We start from the raw sequence: 26,931 nt of genomic DNA, 5'->3' as shown, positions 1-26,931 counted from the left end.
GCCGGAACCATCGGTCAGGTGGTTCCGATGTTTGACGCTTAACCCCGCGATGGTGAGGGAGCATCCGATGCTCCCTCCCCATTGCTAGGCTTCCCCCTCAACGTTGTCTTTGTGTGGGGCGCCGTGCGGCTGCGCAGGCTTGCTGGCAGCTGCACTCACCGTGCGGTACTTTGGGCTGCCGGCTGGCTCTCTTCGTGTCTGGTGCTCACAACCTAAGAGACCGAGGGCCTGATTGAGAGACGGACGCAACGCAGAGGTTACGCAGTGGAGAGCGGTTATTGGTGGTCTGCGCAAGCGTCTTGAGTCCCGCTGCGCACGGGTGAAATGTACTAGTTAGTGTGTTACATGCTTAAGTAGAAAAGGCCAGAGAAACATCGGTCCCGGAACCGATGCTTAGGCCCAAACAATGTTTTGTGAGCAATGCTAAAACCATGGGGCTAGTAGTACTAGCAACGTTCCCTTTCAATGTCCAATCCCCGGGGCAAAAAAGGGAGGGGGTGGACACATCCAGCAAAGCTTCAGAGTTGACACCAGCACAGCAGACACACAGACGCTTTCAAACAAAACCAAGCTGATTTTTACCAGAGATGATCAGGGGAAAGCGCGAACGCAGTCCCCCACTACCACAAATTATGCAGTCGAGTTTCCCGCATTTGGGGAAATCGCAGGGGTCAGCACACCCGGAGTGCAATGGATGAGCCTCGCCCTGGGAGAACCACCTTCGTGATCATGGTATCTCCCCTCCCAGGTAAGTATGAGTTGGACTAGGGCTGGGGAGGCCCGCTGCTCGGGCACACCCCCGTCAACTGAAGGAGGTTTACCTGGGGAGCATGCGCGAAGCGAACTCTCAGCTGAGGTCAACAACTGCAGGGAGGCCACATCTCTTCACCTGGAAGGGTGCCTTGTTGCTGAAGCACCCCCAAACTACATACGCACAAACTAGTGCAAGCATTCCCAGGGCACACTGCAGCAGACGGATTTGCATACGGTGATGTCATCCAAGCAGTCGGCCAAAGCTGGCTGCGAGCCTCGTCGGCGTATGAAAGGAAAAGGACAGGAAACAGGAAAAGTGCCGGGGGCGCGGGGCACGGCGGGCTTTCACGGGTGCCGTCTGGATGACTCCCAAGTCCGCCCTGCGTGGGGATCAAGGTGGGCAGCCACAGCACTTGAAGCACTCAGGCTGATTTCTTGCAGCAGCTGGACCGTGCAACAGCTCCAGGCCTGCTTTGCAAAGCAAGTGAAACAAGTGTGGGTCCTGCACCGCCCTCTATTGGTGGGATTACGCAAAGAACGCTGGAATGGCACAACAGCAAGGAAGCATGCAGCAAGCACACACAGGAGGAGAGGTCAGGACAGAGCGCGGCGCTGAGGGAAAGGTGGAAGCGCAGTTTACAGGGCGCAGGGGCCAAGTAGGGAGGGGAATCATTTGATGTTTCGCCGGAACCATCGGTCAGGTGGTTCCGATGTTTGACGCTTAACCCCGCGATGGTGAGGGAGCATCCGATGCTCCCTCCCCATTGCTAGGCTTCCCCCTCAACGTTGTCTTTGTGTGGGGCGCCGTGCGGCTGCGCAGGCTTGCTGGCAGCTGCACTCACCGTGCGGTACTTTGGGCTGCCGGCTGGCTCTCTTCGTGTCTGGTGCTCACAACCTAAGAGACCGAGGGCCTGAATGAGAGACGGACGCAACGCAGAGGTTACGCAGTGGAGAGCGGTTATTGGTGGTCTGCGCAAGCGTCTTGAGTCCCGCTGCGCACGGGTGAAATGTACTAGTTAGTGTGTTACATGCTTAAGTAGAAAAGGCCAGAGAAACATCGGTCCCGGAACCGATGCTTAGGCCCAAACAATGTTTTGTGAGCAATGCTAAAACCATGGGGCTAGTAGTACTAGCAACGTTCCCTTTCAATGTCCAATCCCCGGGGCAAAGAAGGGAGGGGGTGGACACATCCAGCAAAGCTTCAGAGTTGACACCAGCACAGCAGACACACAGACGCTTTCAAACAAAACCAAGCTGATTTTTACCAGAGATGATCAGGGGAAAGCGCGAACGCAGTCCCCCACTACCCCAAATTATGCAGTCGAGTTTCCCGCATTTGGGGAAATCGCAGGGGTCAGCACACCCGGAGTGCAATGGATGAGCCTCGCCCTGGGAGAACCACCTTCGTGATCATGGTATCTCCCCTGCCAGGTAAGTATGAATTGGACTAGGGCTGGGGAGGCCCGCTGCTCGGGCACACCCCCGTCAACTGAAGGAGGTTTACCTGGGGAGCATGCGCGAAGCGAACTCTCAGCTGAGGTCAACAACTGCAGGGAGGCCACATCTCTTCACCTGGAAGGGTGCCTTGTTGCTGAAGCACCCCCAAACTACATACGCACAAACTAGTGCAAGCATTCCCAGGGCACACTGCAGCAGACGGATTTGCATACGGTGATGTCATCCAGTCGGCCAAAGCTGGCTGCGAGCCTCGTCGGCGTATGAAAGGAAAAGGACAGGAAACAGGAAAAGTGCCGGGGGCGCGGGGCACGGCGGGCTTTCACGGGTGCCGTCTGGATGACTCCCAAGTCCGCCCTGCGTGGGGATCAAGGTGGGCAGCCACAGCACTTGAAGCACTCAGGCTGATTTCTTGCAGCAGCTGGACCGTGCAACAGCTCCAGGCCTGCTTTGCAAAGCAAGTGAAACAAGTGTGGGTCCTGCACCGCCCTCTATTGGTGGGATTACGCAAAGAACGCTGGAATGGCACAACAGCAAGGAAGCATGCAGCAAGCACACACAGGAGGAGAGGTCAGGACAGAGCGCGGCGCTGAGGGAAAGGTGGAAGCGCAGTTTACAGGGCGCAGGGGCCAAGTAGGGAGGGGAATCATTTGATGTTTCGCCGGAACCATCGGTCAGGTGGTTCCGATGTTTGACGCTTAACCCCGCGATGGTGAGGGAGCATCCGATGCTCCCTCCCCATTGCTAGGCTTCCCCCTCAACGTTGTCTTTGTGTGGGGCGCCGTGCGGCTGCGCAGGCTTGCTGGCAGCTGCACTCACCGTGCGGTACTTTGGGCTGCCGGCTGGCTCTCTTCGTGTCTGGTGCTCACAACCTAAGAGACCGAGGGCCTGAATGAGAGACGGACGCAACGCAGAGGTTACGCAGTGGAGAGCGGTTATTGGTGGTCTGCGCAAGCGTCTTGAGTCCCGCTGCGCACGGGTGAAATGTACTAGTTAGTGTGTTACATGCTTAAGTAGAAAAGGCCAGAGAAACATCGGTCCCGGAACCGATGCTTAGGCCCAAACAATGTTTTGTGAGCAATGCTAAAACCATGGGGCTAGTAGTACTAGCAACGTTCCCTTTCAATGTCCAATCCCCGGGGCAAAGAAGGGAGGGGGTGGACACATCCAGCAAAGCTTCAGAGTTGACACCAGCACAGCAGACACACAGACGCTTTCAAACAAAACCAAGCTGATTTTTACCAGAGATGATCAGGGGAAAGCGCGAACGCAGTCCCCCACTACCACAAATTATGCAGTCGAGTTTCCCGCATTTGGGGAAATCGCAGGGGTCAGCACACCCGGAGTGCAATGGATGAGCCTCGCCCTGGGAGAACCACCTTCGTGATCATGGTATCTCCCCTGCCAGGTAAGTATGAGTTGGACTAGGGCTGGGGAGGCCCGCTGCTCGGGCACACCCCCGTCAACTGAAGGAGGTTTACCTGGGGAGCATGCGCGAAGCGAACTCTCAGCTGAGGTCAACAACTGCAGGGAGGCCACATCTCTTCACCTGGAAGGGTGCCTTGTTGCTGAAGCACCCCCAAACTACATACGCACAAACTAGTGCAAGCATTCCCAGGGCACACTGCAGCAGACGGATTTGCATACGGTGATGTCATCCAAGCAGTCGGCCAAAGCTGGCTGCGAGCCTCGTCGGCGTATGAAAGGAAAAGGACAGGAAACAGGAAAAGTGCCGGGGGCGCGGGGCACGGCGGGCTTTCACGGGTGCCGTCTGGATGACTCCCAAGTCCGCCCTGCGTGGGGATCAAGGTGGGCAGCCACAGCACTTGAAGCACTCAGGCTGATTTCTTGCAGCAGCTGGACCGTGCAACAGCTCCAGGCCTGCTTTGCAAAGCAAGTGAAACAAGTGTGGGTCCTGCACCGCCCTCTATTGGTGGGATTACGCAAAGAACGCTGGAATGGCACAACAGCAAGGAAGCATGCAGCAAGCACACACAGGAGGAGAGGTCAGGACAGAGCGCGGCGCTGAGGGAAAGGTGGAAGCGCAGTTTACAGGGCGCAGGGGCCAAGTAGGGAGGGGAATCATTTGATGTTTCGCCGGAACCATCGGTCAGGTGGTTCCGATGTTTGACGCTTAACCCCGCGATGGTGAGGGAGCATCCGATGCTCCCTCCCCATTGCTAGGCTTCCCCCTCAACGTTGTCTTTGTGTGGGGCGCCGTGCGGCTGCGCAGGCTTGCTGGCAGCTGCACTCACCGTGCGGTACTTTGGGCTGCCGGCTGGCTCTCTTCGTGTCTGGTGCTCACAACCTAAGAGACCGAGGGCCTGATTGAGAGACGGACGCAACGCAGAGGTTACGCAGTGGAGAGCGGTTATTGGTGGTCTGCGCAAGCGTCTTGAGTCCCGCTGCGCACGGGTGAAATGTACTAGTTAGTGTGTTACATGCTTAAGTAGAAAAGGCCAGAGAAACATCGGTCCCGGAACCGATGCTTAGGCCCAAACAATGTTTTGTGAGCAATGCTAAAACCATGGGGCTAGTAGTACTAGCAACGTTCCCTTTCAATGTCCAATCCCCGGGGCAAAGAAGGGAGGGGGTGGACACATCCAGCAAAGCTTCAGAGTTGACACCAGCACAGCAGACACACAGACGCTTTCAAACAAAACCAAGCTGATTTTTACCAGAGATGATCAGGGGAAAGCGCGAACGCAGTCCCCCACTACCACAAATTATGCAGTCGAGTTTCCCGCATTTGGGGAAATCGCAGGGGTCAGCACACCCGGAGTGCAATGGATGAGCCTCGCCCTGGGAGAACCACCTTCGTGATCATGGTATCTCCCCTGCCAGGTAAGTATGAGTTGGACTAGGGCTGGGGAGGCCCGCTGCTCGGGCACACCCCCGTCAACTGAAGGAGGTTTACCTGGGGAGCATGCGCGAAGCGAACTCTCAGCTGAGGTCAACAACTGCAGGGAGGCCACATCTCTTCACCTGGAAGGGTGCCTTGTTGCTGAAGCACCCCCAAACTACATACGCACAAACTAGTGCAAGCATTCCCAGGGCACACTGCAGCAGACGGATTTGCATACGGTGATGTCATCCAAGCAGTCGGCCAAAGCTGGCTGCGAGCCTCGTCGGCGTATGAAAGGAAAAGGACAGGAAACAGGAAAAGTGCCGGGGGCGCGGGGCACGGCGGGCTTTCACGGGTGCCGTCTGGATGACTCCCAAGTCCGCCCTGCGTGGGGATCAAGGTGGGCAGCCACAGCACTTGAAGCACTCAGGCTGATTTCTTGCAGCAGCTGGACCGTGCAACAGCTCCAGGCCTGCTTTGCAAAGCAAGTGAAACAAGTGTGGGTCCTGCACCGCCCTCTATTGGTGGGATTACGCAAAGAACGCTGGAATGGCACAACAGCAAGGAAGCATGCAGCAAGCACACACAGGAGGAGAGGTCAGGACAGAGCGCGGCGCTGAGGGAAAGGTGGAAGCGCAGTTTACAGGGCGCAGGGGCCAAGTAGGGAGGGGAATCATTTGATGTTTCGCCGGAACCATCGGTCAGGTGGTTCCGATGTTTGACGCTTAACCCCGCGATGGTGAGGGAGCATCCGATGCTCCCTCCCCATTGCTAGGCTTCCCCCTCAACGTTGTCTTTGTGTGGGGCGCCGTGCGGCTGCGCAGGCTTGCTGGCAGCTGCACTCACCGTGCGGTACTTTGGGCTGCCGGCTGGCTCTCTTCGTGTCTGGTGCTCACAACCTAAGAGACCGAGGGCCTGAATGAGAGACGGACGCAACGCAGAGGTTACGCAGTGGAGAGCGGTTATTGGTGGTCTGCGCAAGCGTCTTGAGTCCCGCTGCGCACGGGTGAAATGTACTAGTTAGTGTGTTACATGCTTAAGTAGAAAAGGCCAGAGAAACATCGGTCCCGGAACCGATGCTTAGGCCCAAACAATGTTTTGTGAGCAATGCTAAAACCATGGGGCTAGTAGTACTAGCAACGTTCCCTTTCAATGTCCAATCCCCGGGGCAAAGAAGGGAGGGGGTGGACACATCCAGCAAAGCTTCAGAGTTGACACCAGCACAGCAGACACACAGACGCTTTCAAACAAAACCAAGCTGATTTTTACCAGAGATGATCAGGGGAAAGCGCGAACGCAGTCCCCCACTACCCCAAATTATGCAGTCGAGTTTCCCGCATTTGGGGAAATCGCAGGGGTCAGCACACCCGGAGTGCAATGGATGAGCCTCGCCCTGGGAGAACCACCTTCGTGATCATGGTATCTCCCCTGCCAGGTAAGTATGAGTTGGACTAGGGCTGGGGAGGCCCGCTGCTCGGGCACACCCCCGTCAACTGAAGGAGGTTTACCTGGGGAGCATGCGCGAAGCGAACTCTCAGCTGAGGTCAACAACTGCAGGGAGGCCACATCTCTTCACCTGGAAGGGTGCCTTGTTGCTGAAGCACCCCCAAACTACATACGCACAAACTAGTGCAAGCATTCCCAGGGCACACTGCAGCAGACGGATTTGCATACGGTGATGTCATCCAGTCGGCCAAAGCTGGCTGCGAGCCTCGTCGGCGTATGAAAGGAAAAGGACAGGAAACAGGAAAAGTGCCGGGGGCGCGGGGCACGGCGGGCTTTCACGGGTGCCGTCTGGATGACTCCCAAGTCCGCCCTGCGTGGGGATCAAGGTGGGCAGCCACAGCACTTGAAGCACTCAGGCTGATTTCTTGCAGCAGCTGGACCGTGCAACAGCTCCAGGCCTGCTTTGCAAAGCAAGTGAAACAAGTGTGGGTCCTGCACCGCCCTCTATTGGTGGGATTACGCAAAGAACGCTGGAATGGCACAACAGCAAGGAAGCATGCAGCAAGCACACACAGGAGGAGAGGTCAGGACAGAGCGCGGCGCTGAGGGAAAGGTGGAAGCGCAGTTTACAGGGCGCAGGGGCCAAGTAGGGAGGGGAATCATTTGATGTTTCGCCGGAACCATCGGTCAGGTGGTTCCGATGTTTGACGCTTAACCCCGCGATGGTGAGGGAGCATCCGATGCTCCCTCCCCATTGCTAGGCTTCCCCCTCAACGTTGTCTTTGTGTGGGGCGCCGTGCGGCTGCGCAGGCTTGCTGGCAGCTGCACTCACCGTGCGGTACTTTGGGCTGCCGGCTGGCTCTCTTCGTGTCTGGTGCTCACAACCTAAGAGACCGAGGGCCTGAATGAGAGACGGACGCAACGCAGAGGTTACGCAGTGGAGAGCGGTTATTGGTGGTCTGCGCAAGCGTCTTGAGTCCCGCTGCGCACGGGTGAAATGTACTAGTTAGTGTGTTACATGCTTAAGTAGAAAAGGCCAGAGAAACATCGGTCCCGGAACCGATGCTTAGGCCCAAACAATGTTTTGTGAGCAATGCTAAAACCATGGGGCTAGTAGTACTAGCAACGTTCCCTTTCAATGTCCAATCCCCGGGGCAAAGAAGGGAGGGGGTGGACACATCCAGCAAAGCTTCAGAGTTGACACCAGCACAGCAGACACACAGACGCTTTCAAACAAAACCAAGCTGATTTTTACCAGAGATGATCAGGGGAAAGCGCAAACGCAGTCCCCCACTACCACAAATTATGCAGTCGAGTTTCCCGCATTTGGGGAAATCGCAGGGGTCAGCACACCCGGAGTGCAATGGATGAGCCTCGCCCTGGGAGAACCACCTTCGTGATCATGGTATCTCCCCTGCCAGGTAAGTATGAGTTGGACTAGGGCTGGGGAGGCCCGCTGCTCGGGCACACCCCCGTCAACTGAAGGAGGTTTACCTGGGGAGCATGCGCGAAGCGAACTCTCAGCTGAGGTCAACAACTGCAGGGAGGCCACATCTCTTCACCTGGAAGGGTGCCTTGTTGCTGAAGCACCCCCAAACTACATACGCACAAACTAGTGCAAGCATTCCCAGGGCACACTGCAGCAGACGGATTTGCATACGGTGATGTCATCCAAGCAGTCGGCCAAAGCTGGCTGCGAGCCTCGTCGGCGTATGAAAGGAAAAGGACAGGAAACAGGAAAAGTGCCGGGGGCGCGGGGCACGGCGGGCTTTCACGGGTGCCGTCTGGATGACTCCCAAGTCCGCCCTGCGTGGGGATCAAGGTGGGCAGCCACAGCACTTGAAGCACTCAGGCTGATTTCTTGCAGCAGCTGGACCGTGCAACAGCTCCAGGCCTGCTTTGCAAAGCAAGTGAAACAAGTGTGGGTCCTGCACCGCCCTCTATTGGTGGGATTACGCAAAGAACGCTGGAATGGCACAACAGCAAGGAAGCATGCAGCAAGCACACACAGGAGGAGAGGTCAGGACAGAGCGCGGCGCTGAGGGAAAGGTGGAAGCGCAGTTTACAGGGCGCAGGGGCCAAGTAGGGAGGGGAATCATTTGATGTTTCGCCGGAACCATCGGTCAGGTGGTTCCGATGTTTGACGCTTAACCCCGCGATGGTGAGGGAGCATCCGATGCTCCCTCCCCATTGCTAGGCTTCCCCCTCAACGTTGTCTTTGTGTGGGGCGCCGTGCGGCTGCGCAGGCTTGCTGGCAGCTGCACTCACCGTGCGGTACTTTGGGCTGCCGGCTGGCTCTCTTCGTGTCTGGTGCTCACAACCTAAGAGACCGAGGGCCTGATTGAGAGACGGACGCAACGCAGAGGTTACGCAGTGGAGAGCGGTTATTGGTGGTCTGCGCAAGCGTCTTGAGTCCCGCTGCGCACGGGTGAAATGTACTAGTTAGTGTGTTACATGCTTAAGTAGAAAAGGCCAGAGAAACATCGGTCCCGGAACCGATGCTTAGGCCCAAACAATGTTTTGTGAGCAATGCTAAAACCATGGGGCTAGTAGTACTAGCAACGTTCCCTTTCAATGTCCAATCCCCGGGGCAAAGAAGGGAGGGGGTGGACACATCCAGCAAAGCTTCAGAGTTGACACCAGCACAGCAGACACACAGACGCTTTCAAACAAAACCAAGCTGATTTTTACCAGAGATGATCAGGGGAAAGCGCGAACGCAGTCCCCCACTACCACAAATTATGCAGTCGAGTTTCCCGCATTTGGGGAAATCGCAGGGGTCAGCACACCCGGAGTGCAATGGATGAGCCTCGCCCTGGGAGAACCACCTTCGTGATCATGGTATCTCCCCTGCCAGGTAAGTATGAGTTGGACTAGGGCTGGGGAGGCCCGCTGCTCGGGCACACCCCCGTCAACTGAAGGAGGTTTACCTGGGGAGCATGCGCGAAGCGAACTCTCAGCTGAGGTCAACAACTGCAGGGAGGCCACATCTCTTCACCTGGAAGGGTGCCTTGTTGCTGAAGCACCCCCAAACTACATACGCACAAACTAGTGCAAGCATTCCCAGGGCACACTGCAGCAGACGGATTTGCATACGGTGATGTCATCCAAGCAGTCGGCCAAAGCTGGCTGCGAGCCTCGTCGGCGTATGAAAGGAAAAGGACAGGAAACAGGAAAAGTGCCGGGGGCGCGGGGCACGGCGGGCTTTCACGGGTGCCGTCTGGATGACTCCCAAGTCCGCCCTGCGTGGGGATCAAGGTGGGCAGCCACAGCACTTGAAGCACTCAGGCTGATTTCTTGCAGCAGCTGGACCGTGCAACAGCTCCAGGCCTGCTTTGCAAAGCAAGTGAAACAAGTGTGGGTCCTGCACCGCCCTCTATTGGTGGGATTACGCAAAGAACGCTGGAATGGCACAACAGCAAGGAAGCATGCAGCAAGCACACACAGGAGGAGAGGTCAGGACAGAGCGCGGCGCTGAGGGAAAGGTGGAAGCGCAGTTTACAGGGCGCAGGGGCCAAGTAGGGAGGGGAATCATTTGATGTTTCGCCGGAACCATCGGTCAGGTGGTTCCGATGTTTGACGCTTAACCCCGCGATGGTGAGGGAGCATCCGATGCTCCCTCCCCATTGCTAGGCTTCCCCCTCAACGTTGTCTTTGTGTGGGGCGCCGTGCGGCTGCGCAGGCTTGCTGGCAGCTGCACTCACCGTGCGGTACTTTGGGCTGCCGGCTGGCTCTCTTCGTGTCTGGTGCTCACAACCTAAGAGACCGAGGGCCTGAATGAGAGACGGACGCAACGCAGAGGTTACGCAGTGGAGAGCGGTTATTGGTGGTCTGCGCAAGCGTCTTGAGTCCCGCTGCGCACGGGTGAAATGTACTAGTTAGTGTGTTACATGCTTAAGTAGAAAAGGCCAGAGAAACATCGGTCCCGGAACCGATGCTTAGGCCCAAACAATGTTTTGTGAGCAATGCTAAAACCATGGGGCTAGTAGTACTAGCAACGTTCCCTTTCAATGTCCAATCCCCGGGGCAAAGAAGGGAGGGGGTGGACACATCCAGCAAAGCTTCAGAGTTGACACCAGCACAGCAGACACACAGACGCTTTCAAACAAAACCAAGCTGATTTTTACCAGAGATGATCAGGGGAAAGCGCGAACGCAGTCCCCCACTACCACAAATTATGCAGTCGAGTTTCCCGCATTTGGGGAAATCGCAGGGGTCAGCACACCCGGAGTGCAATGGATGAGCCTCGCCCTGGGAGAACCACCTTCGTGATCATGGTATCTCCCCTGCCAGGTAAGTATGAGTTGGACTAGGGCTGGGGAGGCCCGCTGCTCGGGCACACCCCCGTCAACTGAAGGAGGTTTACCTGGGGAGCATGCGCGAAGCGAACTCTCAGCTGAGGTCAACAACTGCAGGGAGGCCACATCTCTTCACCTGGAAGGGTGCCTTGTTGCTGAAGCACCCCCAAACTACATACGCACAAACTAGTGCAAGCATTCCCAGGGCACACTGCAGCAGACGGATTTGCATACGGTGATGTCATCCAAGCAGTCGGCCAAAGCTGGCTGCGAGCCTCGTCGGCGTATGAAAGGAAAAGGACAGGAAACAGGAAAAGTGCCGGGGGCGCGGGGCACGGCGGGCTTTCACGGGTGCCGTCTGGATGACTCCCAAGTCCGCCCTGCGTGGGGATCAAGGTGGGCAGCCACAGCACTTGAAGCACTCAGGCTGATTTCTTGCAGCAGCTGGACCGTGCAACAGCTCCAGGCCTGCTTTGCAAAGCAAGTGAAACAAGTGTGGGTCCTGCACCGCCCTCTATTGGTGGGATTACGCAAAGAACGCTGGAATGGCACAACAGCAAGGAAGCATGCAGCAAGCACACACAGGAGGAGAGGTCAGGACAGAGCGCGGCGCTGAGGGAAAGGTGGAAGCGCAGTTTACAGGGCGCAGGGGCCAAGTAGGGAGGGGAATCATTTGATGTTTCGCCGGAACCATCGGTCAGGTGGTTCCGATGTTTGACGCTTAACCCCGCGATGGTGAGGGAGCATCCGATGCTCCCTCCCCATTGCTAGGCTTCCCCCTCAACGTTGTCTTTGTGTGGGGCGCCGTGCGGCTGCGCAGGCTTGCTGGCAGCTGCACTCACCGTGCGGTACTTTGGGCTGCCGGCTGGCTCTCTTCGTGTCTGGTGCTCACAACCTAAGAGACCGAGGGCCTGAATGAGAGACGGACGCAACGCAGAGGTTACGCAGTGGAGAGCGGTTATTGGTGGTCTGCGCAAGCGTCTTGAGTCCCGCTGCGCACGGGTGAAATGTACTAGTTAGTGTGTTACATGCTTAAGTAGAAAAGGCCAGAGAAACATCGGTCCCGGAACCGATGCTTAGGCCCAAACAATGTTTTGTGAGCAATGCTAAAACCATGGGGCTAGTAGTACTAGCAACGTTCCCTTTCAATGTCCAATCCCCGGGGCAAAGAAGGGAGGGGGTGGACACATCCAGCAAAGCTTCAGAGTTGACACCAGCACAGCAGACACACAGACGCTTTCAAACAAAACCAAGCTGATTTTTACCAGAGATGATCAGGGGAAAGCGCGAACGCAGTCCCCCACTACCACAAATTATGCAGTCGAGTTTCCCGCATTTGGGGAAATCGCAGGGGTCAGCACACCCGGAGTGCAATGGATGAGCCTCGCCCTGGGAGAACCACCTTCGTGATCATGGTATCTCCCCTGCCAGGTAAGTATGAGTTGGACTAGGGCTGGGGAGGCCCGCTGCTCGGGCACACCCCCGTCAACTGAAGGAGGTTTACCTGGGGAGCATGCGCGAAGCGAACTCTCAGCTGAGGTCAACAACTGCAGGGAGGCCACATCTCTTCACCTGGAAGGGTGCCTTGTTGCTGAAGCACCCCCAAACTACATACGCACAAACTAGTGCAAGCATTCCCAGGGCACACTGCAGCAGACGGATTTGCATACGGTGATGTCATCCAAGCAGTCGGCCAAAGCTGGCTGCGAGCCTCGTCGGCGTATGAAAGGAAAAGGACAGGAAACAGGAAAAGTGCCGGGGGCGCGGGGCACGGCGGGCTTTCACGGGTGCCGTCTGGATGACTCCCAAGTCCGCCCTGCGTGGGGATCAAGGTGGGCAGCCACAGCACTTGAAGCACTCAGGCTGATTTCTTGCAGCAGCTGGACCGTGCAACAGCTCCAGGCCTGCTTTGCAAAGCAAGTGAAACAAGTGTGGGTCCTGCACCGCCCTCTATTGGTGGGATTACGCAAAGAACGCTGGAATGGCACAACAGCAAGGAAGCATGCAGGAAGCACACACAGGAGGAGAGGTCAGGACAGAGCGCGGCGCTGAGGGAAAGGTGGAAGCGCAGTTTACAGGGCGCAGGGGCCAAGTAGGGAGGGGAATCATTTGATGTTTCGCCGGAACCATCGGTCAGGTGGTTCCGATGTTTGACGCTTAACCCCGCGATGGTGAGGGAGCATCCGATGCTCCCTCCCCATTGCTAGGCTTCCCCCTCAACGTTGTCTTTGTGTGGGGCGCCGTGCGGCTGCGCAGGCTTGCTGGCAGCTGCACTCACCGTGCGGTACTTTGGTCTGCCGGCTGGCTCTCTTCGTGTCTGGTGCTCACAACCTAAGAGACCGAGGGCCTGAATGAGAGACGGACGCAACGCAGAGGTTACGCAGTGGAGAGCGGTTATTGGTGGTCTGCGCAAGCGTCTTGAGTCCCGCTGCGCACGGGTGAAATGTACTAGTTAGTGTGTTACATGCTTAAGTAGAAAAGGCCAGAGAAACATCGGTCCCGGAACCGATGCTTAGGCCCAAACAATGTTTTGTGAGCAATGCTAAAACCATGGGGCTAGTAGTACTAGCAACGTTCCCTTTCAATGTCCAATCCCCGGGGCAAAGAAGGGAGGGGGTGGACACATCCAGCAAAGCTTCAGAGTTGACACCAGCACAGCAGACACACAGACGCTTTCAAACAAAACCAAGCTGATTTTTACCAGAGATGATCAGGGGAAAGCGCGAACGCAGTCCCCCACTACCACAAATTATGCAGTCGAGTTTCCCGCATTTGGGGAAATCGCAGGGGTCAGCACACCCGGAGTGCAATGGATGAGCCTCGCCCTGGGAGAACCACCTTCGTGATCATGGTATCTCCCCTGCCAGGTAAGTATGAGTTGGACTAGGGCTGGGGAGGCCCGCTGCTCGGGCACACCCCCGTCAACTGAAGGAGGTTTACCTGGGGAGCATGCGCGAAGCGAACTCTCAGCTGAGGTCAACAACTGCAGGGAGGCCACATCTCTTCACCTGGAAGGGTGCCTTGTTGCTGAAGCACCCCCAAACTACATACGCACAAACTAGTGCAAGCATTCCCAGGGCACACTGCAGCAGACGGATTTGCATACGGTGATGTCATCCAAGCAGTCGGCCAAAGCTGGCTGCGAGCCTCGTCGGCGTATGAAAGGAAAAGGACAGGAAACAGGAAAAGTGCCGGGGGCGCGGGGCACGGCGGGCTTTCACGGGTGCCGTCTGGATGACTCCCAAGTCCGCCCTGCGTGGGGATCAAGGTGGGCAGCCACAGCACTTGAAGCACTCAGGCTGATTTCTTGCAGCAGCTGGACCGTGCAACAGCTCCAGGCCTGCTTTGCAAAGCAAGTGAAACAAGTGTGGGTCCTGCACCGCCCTCTATTGGTGGGATTACGCAAAGAACGCTGGAATGGCACAACAGCAAGGAAGCATGCAGCAAGCACACACAGGAGGAGAGGTCAGGACAGAGCGCGGCGCTGAGGGAAAGGTGGAAGCGCAGTTTACAGGGCGCAGGGGCCAAGTAGGGAGGGGAATCATTTGATGTTTCGCCGGAACCATCGGTCAGGTGGTTCCGATGTTTGACGCTTAACCCCGCGATGGTGAGGGAGCATCCGATGCTCCCTCCCCATTGCTAGGCTTCCCCCTCAACGTTGTCTTTGTGTGGGGCGCCGTGCGGCTGCGCAGGCTTGCTGGCAGCTGCACTCACCGTGCGGTACTTTGGGCTGCCGGCTGGCTCTCTTCGTGTCTGGTGCTCACAACCTAAGAGACCGAGGGCCTGATTGAGAGACGGACGCAACGCAGAGGTTACGCAGTGGAGAGCGGTTATTGGTGGTCTGCGCAAGCGTCTTGAGTCCCGCTGCGCACGGGTGAAATGTACTAGTTAGTGTGTTACATGCTTAAGTAGAAAAGGCCAGAGAAACATCGGTCCCGGAACCGATGCTTAGGCCCAAACAATGTTTTGTGAGCAATGCTAAAACCATGGGGCTAGTAGTACTAGCAACGTTCCCTTTCAATGTCCAATCCCCGGGGCAAAGAAGGGAGGGGGTGGACACATCCAGCAAAGCTTCAGAGTTGACACCAGCACAGCAGACACACAGACGCTTTCAAACAAAACCAAGCTGATTTTTACCAGAGATGATCAGGGGAAAGCGCGAACGCAGTCCCCCACTACCACAAATTATGCAGTCGAGTTTCCCGCATTTGGGGAAATCGCAGGGGTCAGCACACCCGGAGTGCAATGGATGAGCCTCGCCCTGGGAGAACCACCTTCGTGATCATGGTATCTCCCCTGCCAGGTAAGTATGAGTTGGACTAGGGCTGGGGAGGCCCGCTGCTCGGGCACACCCCCGTCAACTGAAGGAGGTTTACCTGGGGAGCATGCGCGAAGCGAACTCTCAGCTGAGGTCAACAACTGCAGGGAGGCCACATCTCTTCACCTGGAAGGGTGCCTTGTTGCTGAAGCACCCCCAAACTACATACGCACAAACTAGTGCAAGCATTCCCAGGGCACACTGCAGCAGACGGATTTGCATACGGTGATGTCATCCAAGCAGTCGGCCAAAGCTGGCTGCGAGCCTCGTCGGCGTATGAAAGGAAAAGGACAGGAAACAGGAAAAGTGCCGGGGGCGCGGGGCACGGCGGGCTTTCACGGGTGCCGTCTGGATGACTCCCAAGTCCGCCCTGCGTGGGGATCAAGGTGGGCAGCCACAGCACTTGAAGCACTCAGGCTGATTTCTTGCAGCAGCTGGACCGTGCAACAGCTCCAGGCCTGCTTTGCAAAGCAAGTGAAACAAGTGTGGGTCCTGCACCGCCCTCTATTGGTGGGATTACGCAAAGAACGCTGGAATGGCACAACAGCAAGGAAGCATGCAGCAAGCACACACAGGAGGAGAGGTCAGGACAGAGCGCGGCGCTGAGGGAAAGGTGGAAGCGCAGTTTACAGGGCGCAGGGGCCAAGTAGGGAGGGGAATCATTTGATGTTTCGCCGGAACCATCGGTCAGGTGGTTCCGATGTTTGACGCTTAACCCCGCGATGGTGAGGGAGCATCCGATGCTCCCTCCCCATTGCTAGGCTTCCCCCTCAACGTTGTCTTTGTGTGGGGCGCCGTGCGGCTGCGCAGGCTTGCTGGCAGCTGCACTCACCGTGCGGTACTTTGGGCTGCCGGCTGGCTCTCTTCGTGTCTGGTGCTCACAACCTAAGAGACCGAGGGCCTGAATGAGAGACGGACGCAACGCAGAGGTTACGCAGTGGAGAGCGGTTATTGGTGGTCTGCGCAAGCGTCTTGAGTCCCGCTGCGCACGGGTGAAATGTACTAGTTAGTGTGTTACATGCTTAAGTAGAAAAGGCCAGAGAAACATCGGTCCCGGAACCGATGCTTAGGCCCAAACAATGTTTTGTGAGCAATGCTAAAACCATGGGGCTAGTAGTACTAGCAACGTTCCCTTTCAATGTCCAATCCCCGGGGCAAAGAAGGGAGGGGGTGGACACATCCAGCAAAGCTTCAGAGTTGACACCAGCACAGCAGACACACAGACGCTTTCAAACAAAACCAAGCTGATTTTTACCAGAGATGATCAGGGGAAAGCGCGAACGCAGTCCCCCACTACCACAAATTATGCAGTCGAGTTTCCCGCATTTGGGGAAATCGCAGGGGTCAGCACACCCGGAGTGCAATGGATGAGCCTCGCCCTGGGAGAACCACCTTCGTGATCATGGTATCTCCCCTGCCAGGTAAGTATGAGTTGGACTAGGGCTGGGGAGGCCCGCTGCTCGGGCACACCCCCGTCAACTGAAGGAGGTTTACCTGGGGAGCATGCGCGAAGCGAACTCTCAGCTGAGGTCAACAACTGCAGGGAGGCCACATCTCTTCACCTGGAAGGGTGCCTTGTTGCTGAAGCACCCCCAAACTACATACGCACAAACTAGTGCAAGCATTCCCAGGGCACACTGCAGCAGACGGATTTGCATACGGTGATGTCATCCAAGCAGTCGGCCAAAGCTGGCTGCGAGCCTCGTCGGCGTATGAAAGGAAAAGGACAGGAAACAGGAAAAGTGCCGGGGGCGCGGGGCACGGCGGGCTTTCACGGGTGCCGTCTGGATGACTCCCAAGTCCGCCCTGCGTGGGGATCAAGGTGGGCAGCCACAGCACTTGAAGCACTCAGGCTGATTTCTTGCAGCAGCTGGACCGTGCAACAGCTCCAGGCCTGCTTTGCAAAGCAAGTGAAACAAGTGTGGGTCCTGCACCGCCCTCTATTGGTGGGATTACGCAAAGAACGCTGGAATGGCACAACAGCAAGGAAGCATGCAGCAAGCACACACAGGAGGAGAGGTCAGGACAGAGCGCGGCGCTGAGGGAAAGGTGGAAGCGCAGTTTACAGGGCGCAGGGGCCAAGTAGGGAGGGGAATCATTTGATGTTTCGCCAGGACCATCGGTCAGGTGGTTCCGATGTTTGACGCTTAACCCCGCGATGGTGAGGGAGCATCCGATGCTCCCTCCCCATTGCTAGGCTTCCCCCTCAACGTTGTCTTTGTGTGGGGCGCCGTGCGGCTGCGCAGGCTTGCTGGCAGCTGCACTCACCGTGCGGTACTTTGGGCTGCCGGCTGGCTCTCTTCGTGTCTGGTGCTCACAACCTAAGAGACCGAGGGCCTGATTGAGAGACGGACGCAACGCAGAGGTTACGCAGTGGAGAGCGGTTATTGGTGGTCTGCGCAAGCGTCTTGAGTCCCGCTGCGCACGGGTGAAATGTACTAGTTAGTGTGTTACATGCTTAAGTAGAAAAGGCCAGAGAAACATCGGTCCCGGAACCGATGCTTAGGCCCAAACAATGTTTTGTGAGCAATGCTAAAACCATGGGGCTAGTAGTACTAGCAACGTTCCCTTTCAATGTCCAATCCCCGGGGCAAAGAAGGGAGGGGGTGGACACATCCAGCAAAGCTTCAGAGTTGACACCAGCACAGCAGACACACAGACGCTTTCAAACAAAACCAAGCTGATTTTTACCAGAGATGATCAGGGGAAAGCGCGAACGCAGTCCCCCACTACCACAAATTATGCAGTCGAGTTTCCCGCATTTGGGGAAATCGCAGGGGTCAGCACACCCGGAGTGCAATGGATGAGCCTCGCCCTGGGAGAACCACCTTCGTGATCATGGTATCTCCCCTGCCAGGTAAGTATGAGTTGGACTAGGGCTGGGGAGGCCCGCTGCTCGGGCACACCCCCGTCAACTGAAGGAGGTTTACCTGGGGAGCATGCGCGAAGCGAACTCTCAGCTGAGGTCAACAACTGCAGGGAGGCCACATCTCTTCACCTGGAAGGGTGCCTTGTTGCTGAAGCACCCCCAAACTACATACGCACAAACTAGTGCAAGCATTCCCAGGGCACACTGCAGCAGACGGATTTGCATACGGTGATGTCATCCAAGCAGTCGGCCAAAGCTGGCTGCGAGCCTCGTCGGCGTATGAAAGGAAAAGGACAGGAAACAGGAAAAGTGCCGGGGGCGCGGGGCACGGCGGGCTTTCACGGGTGCCGTCTGGATGACTCCCAAGTCCGCCCTGCGTGGGGATCAAGGTGGGCAGCCACAGCACTTGAAGCACTCAGGCTGATTTCTTGCAGCAGCTGGACCGTGCAACAGCTCCAGGCCTGCTTTGCAAAGCAAGTGAAACAAGTGTGGGTCCTGCACCGCCCTCTATTGGTGGGATTACGCAAAGAACGCTGGAATGGCACAACAGCAAGGAAGCATGCAGCAAGCACACACAGGAGGAGAGGTCAGGACAGAGCGCGGCGCTGAGGGAAAGGTGGAAGCGCAGTTTACAGGGCGCAGGGGCCAAGTAGGGAGGGGAATCATTTGATGTTTCGCCGGAACCATCGGTCAGGTGGTTCCGATGTTTGACGCTTAACCCCGCGATGGTGAGGGAGCATCCGATGCTCCCTCCCCATTGCTAGGCTTCCCCCTCAACGTTGTCTTTGTGTGGGGCGCCGTGCGGCTGCGCAGGCTTGCTGGCAGCTGCACTCACCGTGCGGTACTTTGGGCTGCCGGCTGGCTCTCTTCGTGTCTGGTGCTCACAACCTAAGAGACCGAGGGCCTGAATGAGAGACGGACGCAACGCAGAGGTTACGCAGTGGAGAGCGGTTATTGGTGGTCTGCGCAAGCGTCTTGAGTCCCGCTGCGCACGGGTGAAATGTACTAGTTAGTGTGTTACATGCTTAAGTAGAAAAGGCCAGAGAAACATCGGTCCCGGAACCGATGCTTAGGCCCAAACAATGTTTTGTGAGCAATGCTAAAACCATGGGGCTAGTAGTACTAGCAACGTTCCCTTTCAATGTCCAATCCCCGGGGCAAAGAAGGGAGGGGGTGGACACATCCAGCAAAGCTTCAGAGTTGACACCAGCACAGCAGACACACAGACGCTTTCAAACAAAACCAAGCTGATTTTTACCAGAGATGATCAGGGGAAAGCGCGAACGCAGTCCCCCACTACCCCAAATTATGCAGTCGAGTTTCCCGCATTTGGGGAAATCGCAGGGGTCAGCACACCCGGAGTGCAATGGATGAGCCTCGCCCTGGGAGAACCACCTTCGTGATCATGGTATCTCCCCTGCCAGGTAAGTATGAGTTGGACTAGGGCTGGGGAGGCCCGCTGCTCGGGCACACCCCCGTCAACTGAAGGAGGTTTACCTGGGGAGCATGCGCGAAGCGAACTCTCAGCTGAGGTCAACAACTGCAGGGAGGCCACATCTCTTCACCTGGAAGGGTGCCTTGTTGCTGAAGCACCCCCAAACTACATACGCACAAACTAGTGCAAGCATTCCCAGGGCACACTGCAGCAGACGGATTTGCATACGGTGATGTCATCCAGTCGGCCAAAGCTGGCTGCGAGCCTCGTCGGCGTATGAAAGGAAAAGGACAGGAAACAGGAAAAGTGCCGGGGGCGCGGGGCACGGCGGGCTTTCACGGGTGCCGTCTGGATGACTCCCAAGTCCGCCCTGCGTGGGGATCAAGGTGGGCAGCCACAGCACTTGAAGCACTCAGGCTGATTTCTTGCAGCAGCTGGACCGTGCAACAGCTCCAGGCCTGCTTTGCAAAGCAAGTGAAACAAGTGTGGGTCCTGCACCGCCCTCTATTGGTGGGATTACGCAAAGAACGCTGGAATGGCACAACAGCAAGGAAGCATGCAGCAAGCACACACAGGAGGAGAGGTCAGGACAGAGCGCGGCGCTGAGGGAAAGGTGGAAGCGCAGTTTACAGGGCGCAGGGGCCAAGTAGGGAGGGGAATCATTTGATGTTTCGCCGGAACCATCGGTCAGGTGGTTCCGATGTTTGACGCTTAACCCCGCGATGGTGAGGGAGCATCCGATGCTCCCTCCCCATTGCTAGGCTTCCCCCTCAACGTTGTCTTTGTGTGGGGCGCCGTGCGGCTGCGCAGGCTTGCTGGCAGCTGCACTCACCGTGCGGTACTTTGGGCTGCCGGCTGGCTCTCTTCGTGTCTGGTGCTCACAACCTAAGAGACCGAGGGCCTGAATGAGAGACGGACGCAACGCAGAGGTTACGCAGTGGAGAGCGGTTATTGGTGGTCTGCGCAAGCGTCTTGAGTCCCGCTGCGCACGGGTGAAATGTACTAGTTAGTGTGTTACATGCTTAAGTAGAAAAGGCCAGAGAAACATCGGTCCCGGAACCGATGCTTAGGCCCAAACAATGTTTTGTGAGCAATGCTAAAACCATGGGGCTAGTAGTACTAGCAACGTTCCCTTTCAATGTCCAATCCCCGGGGCAAAGAAGGGAGGGGGTGGACACATCCAGCAAAGCTTCAGAGTTGACACCAGCACAGCAGACACACAGACGCTTTCAAACAAAACCAAGCTGATTTTTACCAGAGATGATCAGGGGAAAGCGCGAACGCAGTCCCCCACTACCCCAAATTATGCAGTCGAGTTTCCCGCATTTGGGGAAATCGCAGGGGTCAGCACACCCGGAGTGCAATGGATGAGCCTCGCCCTGGGAGAACCACCTTCGTGATCATGGTATCTCCCCTGCCAGGTAAGTATGAGTTGGACTAGGGCTGGGGAGGCCCGCTGCTCGGGCACACCCCCGTCAACTGAAGGAGGTTTACCTGGGGAGCATGCGCGAAGCGAACTCTCAGCTGAGGTCAACAACTGCAGGGAGGCCACATCTCTTCACCTGGAAGGGTGCCTTGTTGCTGAAGCACCCCCAAACTACATACGCACAAACTAGTGCAAGCATTCCCAGGGCACACTGCAGCAGACGGATTTGCATACGGTGATGTCATCCAGTCGGCCAAAGCTGGCTGCGAGCCTCGTCGGCGTATGAAAGGAAAAGGACAGGAAACAGGAAAAGTGCCGGGGGCGCGGGGCACGGCGGGCTTTCACGGGTGCCGTCTGGATGACTCCCAAGTCCGCCCTGCGTGGGGATCAAGGTGGGCAGCCACAGCACTTGAAGCACTCAGGCTGATTTCTTGCAGCAGCTGGACCGTGCAACAGCTCCAGGCCTGCTTTGCAAAGCAAGTGAAACAAGTGTGGGTCCTGCACCGCCCTCTATTGGTGGGATTACGCAAAGAACGCTGGAATGGCACAACAGCAAGGAAGCATGCAGCAAGCACACACAGGAGGAGAGGTCAGGACAGAGCGCGGCGCTGAGGGAAAGGTGGAAGCGCAGTTTACAGGGCGCAGGGGCCAGGTAGGGAGGGGAATCATTTGATGTTTCGCCGGAACCATCGGTCAGGTGGTTCCGATGTTTGACGCTTAACCCCGCGATGGTGAGGGAGCATCCGATGCTCCCTCCCCATTGCTAGGCTTCCCCCTCAACGTTGTCTTTGTGTGGGGCGCCGTGCTTGCTGGCAGCTGCACTCACCGTGCGGTACTTTGGGCTGCCGGCTGGCTCTCTTCGTGTCTGGTGCTCACAACCTAAGAGACCGAGGGCCTGATTGAGAGACGGACGCAACGCAGAGGTTACGCAGTGGAGAGCGGTTATTGGTGGTCTGCGCAAGCGTCTTGAGTCCCGCTGCGCACGGGTGAAATGTACTAGTTAGTGTGTTACATGCTTAAGTAGAAAAGGCCAGAGAAACATCGGTCCCGGAACCGATGCTTAGGCCCAAACAATGTTTTGTGAGCAATGCTAAAACCATGGGGCTAGTAGTACTAGCAACGTTCCCTTTCAATGTCCAATCCCCGGGGCAAAGAAGGGAGGGGGTGGACACATCCAGCAAAGCTTCAGAGTTGACACCAGCACAGCAGACACACAGACGCTTTCAAACAAAACCAAGCTGATTTTTACCAGAGATGATCAGGGGAAAGCGCGAACGCAGTCCCCCACTACCACAAATTATGCAGTCGAGTTTCCCGCATTTGGGGAAATCGCAGGGGTCAGCACACCCGGAGTGCAATGGATGAGCCTCGCCCTGGGAGAACCACCTTCGTGATCATGGTATCTCCCCTGCCAGGTAAGTATGAGTTGGACTAGGGCTGGGGAGGCCCGCTGCTCGGGCACACCCCCGTCAACTGAAGGAGGTTTACCTGGGGAGCATGCGCGAAGCGAACTCTCAGCTGAGGTCAACAACTGCAGGGAGGCCACATCTCTTCACCTGGAAGGGTGCCTTGTTGCTGAAGCACCCCCAAACTACATACGCACAAACTAGTGCAAGCATTCCCAGGGCACACTGCAGCAGACGGATTTGCATACGGTGATGTCATCCAAGCAGTCGGCCAAAGCTGGCTGCGAGCCTCGTCGGCGTATGAAAGGAAAAGGACAGGAAACAGGAAAAGTGCCGGGGGCGCGGGGCACGGCGGGCTTTCACGGGTGCCGTCTGGATGACTCCCAAGTCCGCCCTGCGTGGGGATCAAGGTGGGCAGCCACAGCACTTGAAGCACTCAGGCTGATTTCTTGCAGCAGCTGGACCGTGCAACAGCTCCAGGCCTGCTTTGCAAAGCAAGTGAAACAAGTGTGGGTCCTGCACCGCCCTCTATTGGTGGGATTACGCAAAGAACGCTGGAATGGCACAACAGCAAGGAAGCATGCAGCAAGCACACACAGGAGGAGAGGTCAGGACAGAGCGCGGCGCTGAGGGAAAGGTGGAAGCGCAGTTTACAGGGCGCAGGGGCCAAGTAGGGAGGGGAATCATTTGATGTTTCGCCGGAACCATCGGTCAGGTGGTTCCGATGTTTGACGCTTAACCCCGCGATGGTGAGGGAGCATCCGATGCTCCCTCCCCATTGCTAGGCTTCCCCCTCAACGTTGTCTTTGTGTGGGGCGCCGTGCGGCTGCGCAGGCTTGCTGGCAGCTGCACTCACCGTGCGGTACTTTGGGCTGCCGGCTGGCTCTCTTCGTGTCTGGTGCTCACAACCTAAGAGACCGAGGGCCTGATTGAGAGACGGACGCAACGCAGAGGTTACGCAGTGGAGAGCGGTTATTGGTGGTCTGCGCAAGCGTCTTGAGTCCCGCTGCGCATGGGTGAAATGTACTAGTTAGTGTGTTACATGCTTAAGTAGAAAAGGCCAGAGAAACATCGGTCCCGGAACCGATGCTTAGGCCCAAACAATGTTTTGTGAGCAATGCTAAAACCATGGGGCTAGTAGTACTAGCAACGTTCCCTTTCAATGTCCAATCCCCGGGGCAAAGAAGGGAGGGGGTGGACACATCCAGCAAAGCTTCAGAGTTGACACCAGCACAGCAGACACACAGACGCTTTCAAACAAAACCAAGCTGATTTTTACCAGAGATGATCAGGGGAAAGCGCGAACGCAGTCCCCCACTACCACAAATTATGCAGTCGAGTTTCCCGCATTTGGGGAAATCGCAGGGGTCAGCACACCCGGAGTGCAATGGATGAGCCTCGCCCTGGGAGAACCACCTTCGTGATCATGGTATCTCCCCTGCCAGGTAAGTATGAGTTGGACTAGGGCTGGGGAGGCCCGCTGCTCGGGCACACCCCCGTCAACTGAAGGAGGTTTACCTGGGGAGCATGCGCGAAGCGAACTCTCAGCTGAGGTCAACAACTGCAGGGAGGCCACATCTCTTCACCTGGAAGGGTGCCTTGTTGCTGAAGCACCCCCAAACTACATACGCACAAACTAGTGCAAGCATTCCCAGGGCACACTGCAGCAGACGGATTTGCATACGGTGATGTCATCCAAGCAGTCGGCCAAAGCTGGCTGCGAGCCTCGTCGGCGTATGAAAGGAAAAGGACAGGAAACAGGAAAAGTGCCGGGGGCGCGGGGCACGGCGGGCTTTCACGGGTGCCGTCTGGATGACTCCCAAGTCCGCCCTGCGTGGGGATCAAGGTGGGCAGCCACAGCACTTGAAGCACTCAGGCTGATTTCTTGCAGCAGCTGGACCGTGCAACAGCTCCAGGCCTGCTTTGCAAAGCAAGTGAAACAAGTGTGGGTCCTGCACCGCCCTCTATTGGTGGGATTACGCAAAGAACGCTGGAATGGCACAACAGCAAGGAAGCATGCAGCAAGCACACACAGGAGGAGAGGTCAGGACAGAGCGCGGCGCTGAGGGAAAGGTGGAAGCGCAGTTTACAGGGCGCAGGGGCCAAGTAGGGAGGGGAATCATTTGATGTTTCGCCGGAACCATCGGTCAGGTGGTTCCGATGTTTGACGCTTAACCCCGCGATGGTGAGGGAGCATCCGATGCTCCCTCCCCATTGCTAGGCTTCCCCCTCAACGTTGTCTTTGTGTGGGGCGCCGTGCGGCTGCGCAGGCTTGCTGGCAGCTGCACTCACCGTGCGGTACTTTGGGCTGCCGGCTGGCTCTCTTCGTGTCTGGTGCTCACAACCTAAGAGACCGAGGGCCTGATTGAGAGACGGACGCAACGCAGAGGTTACGCAGTGGAGAGCGGTTATTGGTGGTCTGCGCAAGCGTCTTGAGTCCCGCTGCGCACGGGTGAAATGTACTAGTTAGTGTGTTACATGCTTAAGTAGAAAAGGCCAGAGAAACATCGGTCCCGGAACCGATGCTTAGGCCCAAACAATGTTTTGTGAGCAATGCTAAAACCATGGGGCTAGTAGTACTAGCAACGTTCCCTTTCAATGTCCAATCCCCGGGGCAAAGAAGGGAGGGGGTGGACACATCCAGCAAAGCTTCAGAGTTGACACCAGCACAGCAGACACACAGACGCTTTCAAACAAAACCAAGCTGATTTTTACCAGAGATGATCAGGGGAAAGCGCGAACGCAGTCCCCCACTACCACAAATTATGCAGTCGAGTTTCCCGCATTTGGGGAAATCGCAGGGGTCAGCACACCCGGAGTGCAATGGATGAGCCTCGCCCTGGGAGAACCACCTTCGTGATCATGGTATCTCCCCTGCCAGGTAAGTATGAGTTGGACTAGGGCTGGGGAGGCCCGCTGCTCGGGCACACCCCCGTCAACTGAAGGAGGTTTACCTGGGGAGCATGCGCGAAGCGAACTCTCAGCTGAGGTCAACAACTGCAGGGAGGCCACATCTCTTCACCTGGAAGGGTGCCTTGTTGCTGAAGCACCCCCAAACTACATACGCACAAACTAGTGCAAGCATTCCCAGGGCACACTGCAGCAGACGGATTTGCATACGGTGATGTCATCCAAGCAGTCGGCCAAAGCTGGCTGCGAGCCTCGTCGGCGTATGAAAGGAAAAGGACAGGAAACAGGAAAAGTGCCGGGGGCGCGGGGCACGGCGGGCTTTCACGGGTGCCGTCTGGATGACTCCCAAGTCCGCCCTGCGTGGGGATCAAGGTGGGCAGCCACAGCACTTGAAGCACTCAGGCTGATTTCTTGCAGCAGCTGGACCGTGCAACAGCTCCAGGCCTGCTTTGCAAAGCAAGTGAAACAAGTGTGGGTCCTGCACCGCCCTCTATTGGTGGGATTACGCAAAGAACGCTGGAATGGCACAACAGCAAGGAAGCATGCAGCAAGCACACACAGGAGGAGAGGTCAGGACAGAGCGCGGCGCTGAGGGAAAGGTGGAAGCGCAGTTTACAGGGCGCAGGGGCCAGGTAGGGAGGGGAATCATTTGATGTTTCGCCGGAACCATCGGTCAGGTGGTTCCGATGTTTGACGCTTAACCCCGCGATGGTGAGGGAGCATCCGATGCTCCCTCCCCATTGCTAGGCTTCCCCCTCAACGTTGTCTTTGTGTGGGGCGCCGTGCTTGCTGGCAGCTGCACTCACCGTGCGGTACTTTGGGCTGCCGGCTGGCTCTCTTCGTGTCTGGTGCTCACAACCTAAGAGACCGAGGGCCTGATTGAGAGACGGACGCAACGCAGAGGTTACGCAGTGGAGAGCGGTTATTGGTGGTCTGCGCAAGCGTCTTGAGTCCCGCTGCGCACGGGTGAAATGTACTAGTTAGTGTGTTACATGCTTAAGTAGAAAAGGCCAGAGAAACATCGGTCCCGGAACCGATGCTTAGGCCCAAACAATGTTTTGTGAGCAATGCTAAAACCATGGGGCTAGTAGTACTAGCAACGTTCCCTTTCAATGTCCAATCCCCGGGGCAAAGAAGGGAGGGGGTGGACACATCCAGCAAAGCTTCAGAGTTGACACCAGCACAGCAGACACACAGACGCTTTCAAACAAAACCAAGCTGATTTTTACCAGAGATGATCAGGGGAAAGCGCGAACGCAGTCCCCCACTACCACAAATTATGCAGTCGAGTTTCCCGCATTTGGGGAAATCGCAGGGGTCAGCACACCCGGAGTGCAATGGATGAGCCTCGCCCTGGGAGAACCACCTTCGTGATCATGGTATCTCCCCTGCCAGGTAAGTATGAGTTGGACTAGGGCTGGGGAGGCCCGCTGCTCGGGCACACCCCCGTCAACTGAAGGAGGTTTACCTGGGGAGCATGCGCGAAGCGAACTCTCAGCTGAGGTCAACAACTGCAGGGAGGCCACATCTCTTCACCTGGAAGGGTGCCTTGTTGCTGAAGCACCCCCAAACTACATACGCACAAACTAGTGCAAGCATTCCCAGGGCACACTGCAGCAGACGGATTTGCATACGGTGATGTCATCCAAGCAGTCGGCCAAAGCTGGCTGCGAGCCTCGTCGGCGTATGAAAGGAAAAGGACAGGAAACAGGAAAAGTGCCGGGGGCGCGGGGCACGGCGGGCTTTCACGGGTGCCGTCTGGATGACTCC

At 56.8% G+C, this 26,931-nt stretch overlaps 19 non-coding genes across 19 annotated transcripts; all 19 read right to left on the bottom strand.

Annotated features, from left to right (window-relative positions):
* Positions 1-592: 592 nt before the first annotated feature.
* LOC148435745 (U1 spliceosomal RNA) lies at positions 593-756 on the bottom strand. Its single transcript, XR_015876569.1, has one exon. It is a non-coding gene; the product is annotated as a U1 spliceosomal RNA (small nuclear RNA).
* A 1,272-nt stretch (positions 757-2,028) lies between these two features.
* On the bottom strand, positions 2,029-2,192 carry LOC148435744 (U1 spliceosomal RNA). The gene has a single exon (XR_015876565.1). It is a non-coding gene; the product is annotated as a U1 spliceosomal RNA (small nuclear RNA).
* A 1,268-nt stretch (positions 2,193-3,460) lies between these two features.
* Positions 3,461-3,624, bottom strand: LOC148435743 (U1 spliceosomal RNA). The gene has a single exon (XR_015876534.1). It is a non-coding gene; the product is annotated as a U1 spliceosomal RNA (small nuclear RNA).
* Positions 3,625-4,896: 1,272 nt separating this feature from the next.
* Positions 4,897-5,060, bottom strand: LOC148435742 (U1 spliceosomal RNA). The gene has a single exon (XR_015876533.1). It is a non-coding gene; the product is annotated as a U1 spliceosomal RNA (small nuclear RNA).
* A 1,272-nt stretch (positions 5,061-6,332) lies between these two features.
* On the bottom strand, positions 6,333-6,496 carry LOC148435741 (U1 spliceosomal RNA). Its single transcript, XR_015876564.1, has one exon. It is a non-coding gene; the product is annotated as a U1 spliceosomal RNA (small nuclear RNA).
* Positions 6,497-7,764: 1,268 nt separating this feature from the next.
* LOC148435740 (U1 spliceosomal RNA) lies at positions 7,765-7,928 on the bottom strand. The gene has a single exon (XR_015876555.1). It is a non-coding gene; the product is annotated as a U1 spliceosomal RNA (small nuclear RNA).
* Positions 7,929-9,200: 1,272 nt separating this feature from the next.
* Positions 9,201-9,364, bottom strand: LOC148435739 (U1 spliceosomal RNA). Its single transcript, XR_015876532.1, has one exon. It is a non-coding gene; the product is annotated as a U1 spliceosomal RNA (small nuclear RNA).
* A 1,272-nt stretch (positions 9,365-10,636) lies between these two features.
* LOC148435738 (U1 spliceosomal RNA) lies at positions 10,637-10,800 on the bottom strand. The gene has a single exon (XR_015876531.1). It is a non-coding gene; the product is annotated as a U1 spliceosomal RNA (small nuclear RNA).
* Positions 10,801-12,072: 1,272 nt separating this feature from the next.
* Positions 12,073-12,236, bottom strand: LOC148435737 (U1 spliceosomal RNA). Its single transcript, XR_015876530.1, has one exon. It is a non-coding gene; the product is annotated as a U1 spliceosomal RNA (small nuclear RNA).
* Positions 12,237-13,508: 1,272 nt separating this feature from the next.
* On the bottom strand, positions 13,509-13,672 carry LOC148435736 (U1 spliceosomal RNA). Its single transcript, XR_015876529.1, has one exon. It is a non-coding gene; the product is annotated as a U1 spliceosomal RNA (small nuclear RNA).
* A 1,272-nt stretch (positions 13,673-14,944) lies between these two features.
* LOC148435735 (U1 spliceosomal RNA) lies at positions 14,945-15,108 on the bottom strand. The gene has a single exon (XR_015876528.1). It is a non-coding gene; the product is annotated as a U1 spliceosomal RNA (small nuclear RNA).
* A 1,272-nt stretch (positions 15,109-16,380) lies between these two features.
* On the bottom strand, positions 16,381-16,544 carry LOC148435734 (U1 spliceosomal RNA). Its single transcript, XR_015876527.1, has one exon. It is a non-coding gene; the product is annotated as a U1 spliceosomal RNA (small nuclear RNA).
* Positions 16,545-17,816: 1,272 nt separating this feature from the next.
* On the bottom strand, positions 17,817-17,980 carry LOC148435733 (U1 spliceosomal RNA). The gene has a single exon (XR_015876570.1). It is a non-coding gene; the product is annotated as a U1 spliceosomal RNA (small nuclear RNA).
* Positions 17,981-19,252: 1,272 nt separating this feature from the next.
* On the bottom strand, positions 19,253-19,416 carry LOC148435732 (U1 spliceosomal RNA). The gene has a single exon (XR_015876563.1). It is a non-coding gene; the product is annotated as a U1 spliceosomal RNA (small nuclear RNA).
* Positions 19,417-20,684: 1,268 nt separating this feature from the next.
* LOC148435731 (U1 spliceosomal RNA) lies at positions 20,685-20,848 on the bottom strand. Its single transcript, XR_015876562.1, has one exon. It is a non-coding gene; the product is annotated as a U1 spliceosomal RNA (small nuclear RNA).
* A 1,256-nt stretch (positions 20,849-22,104) lies between these two features.
* Positions 22,105-22,268, bottom strand: LOC148435730 (U1 spliceosomal RNA). Its single transcript, XR_015876559.1, has one exon. It is a non-coding gene; the product is annotated as a U1 spliceosomal RNA (small nuclear RNA).
* A 1,272-nt stretch (positions 22,269-23,540) lies between these two features.
* On the bottom strand, positions 23,541-23,704 carry LOC148435729 (U1 spliceosomal RNA). Its single transcript, XR_015876548.1, has one exon. It is a non-coding gene; the product is annotated as a U1 spliceosomal RNA (small nuclear RNA).
* A 1,272-nt stretch (positions 23,705-24,976) lies between these two features.
* On the bottom strand, positions 24,977-25,140 carry LOC148435728 (U1 spliceosomal RNA). The gene has a single exon (XR_015876537.1). It is a non-coding gene; the product is annotated as a U1 spliceosomal RNA (small nuclear RNA).
* Positions 25,141-26,400: 1,260 nt separating this feature from the next.
* On the bottom strand, positions 26,401-26,564 carry LOC148435727 (U1 spliceosomal RNA). Its single transcript, XR_015876526.1, has one exon. It is a non-coding gene; the product is annotated as a U1 spliceosomal RNA (small nuclear RNA).
* Positions 26,565-26,931: the final 367 nt, after the last annotated feature.

This window comes from Taudactylus pleione, unplaced genomic scaffold (genome assembly GCF_031769625.1).
Source record: "Taudactylus pleione unplaced genomic scaffold, aTauple2 ptg002003l, whole genome shotgun sequence".
NCBI lineage: Eukaryota > Metazoa > Chordata > Amphibia > Anura > Myobatrachidae > Taudactylus > Taudactylus pleione.
Note: the sequence above shows the minus strand (reverse complement) of the source record. Positions and strands in the feature narration are given on the sequence as shown.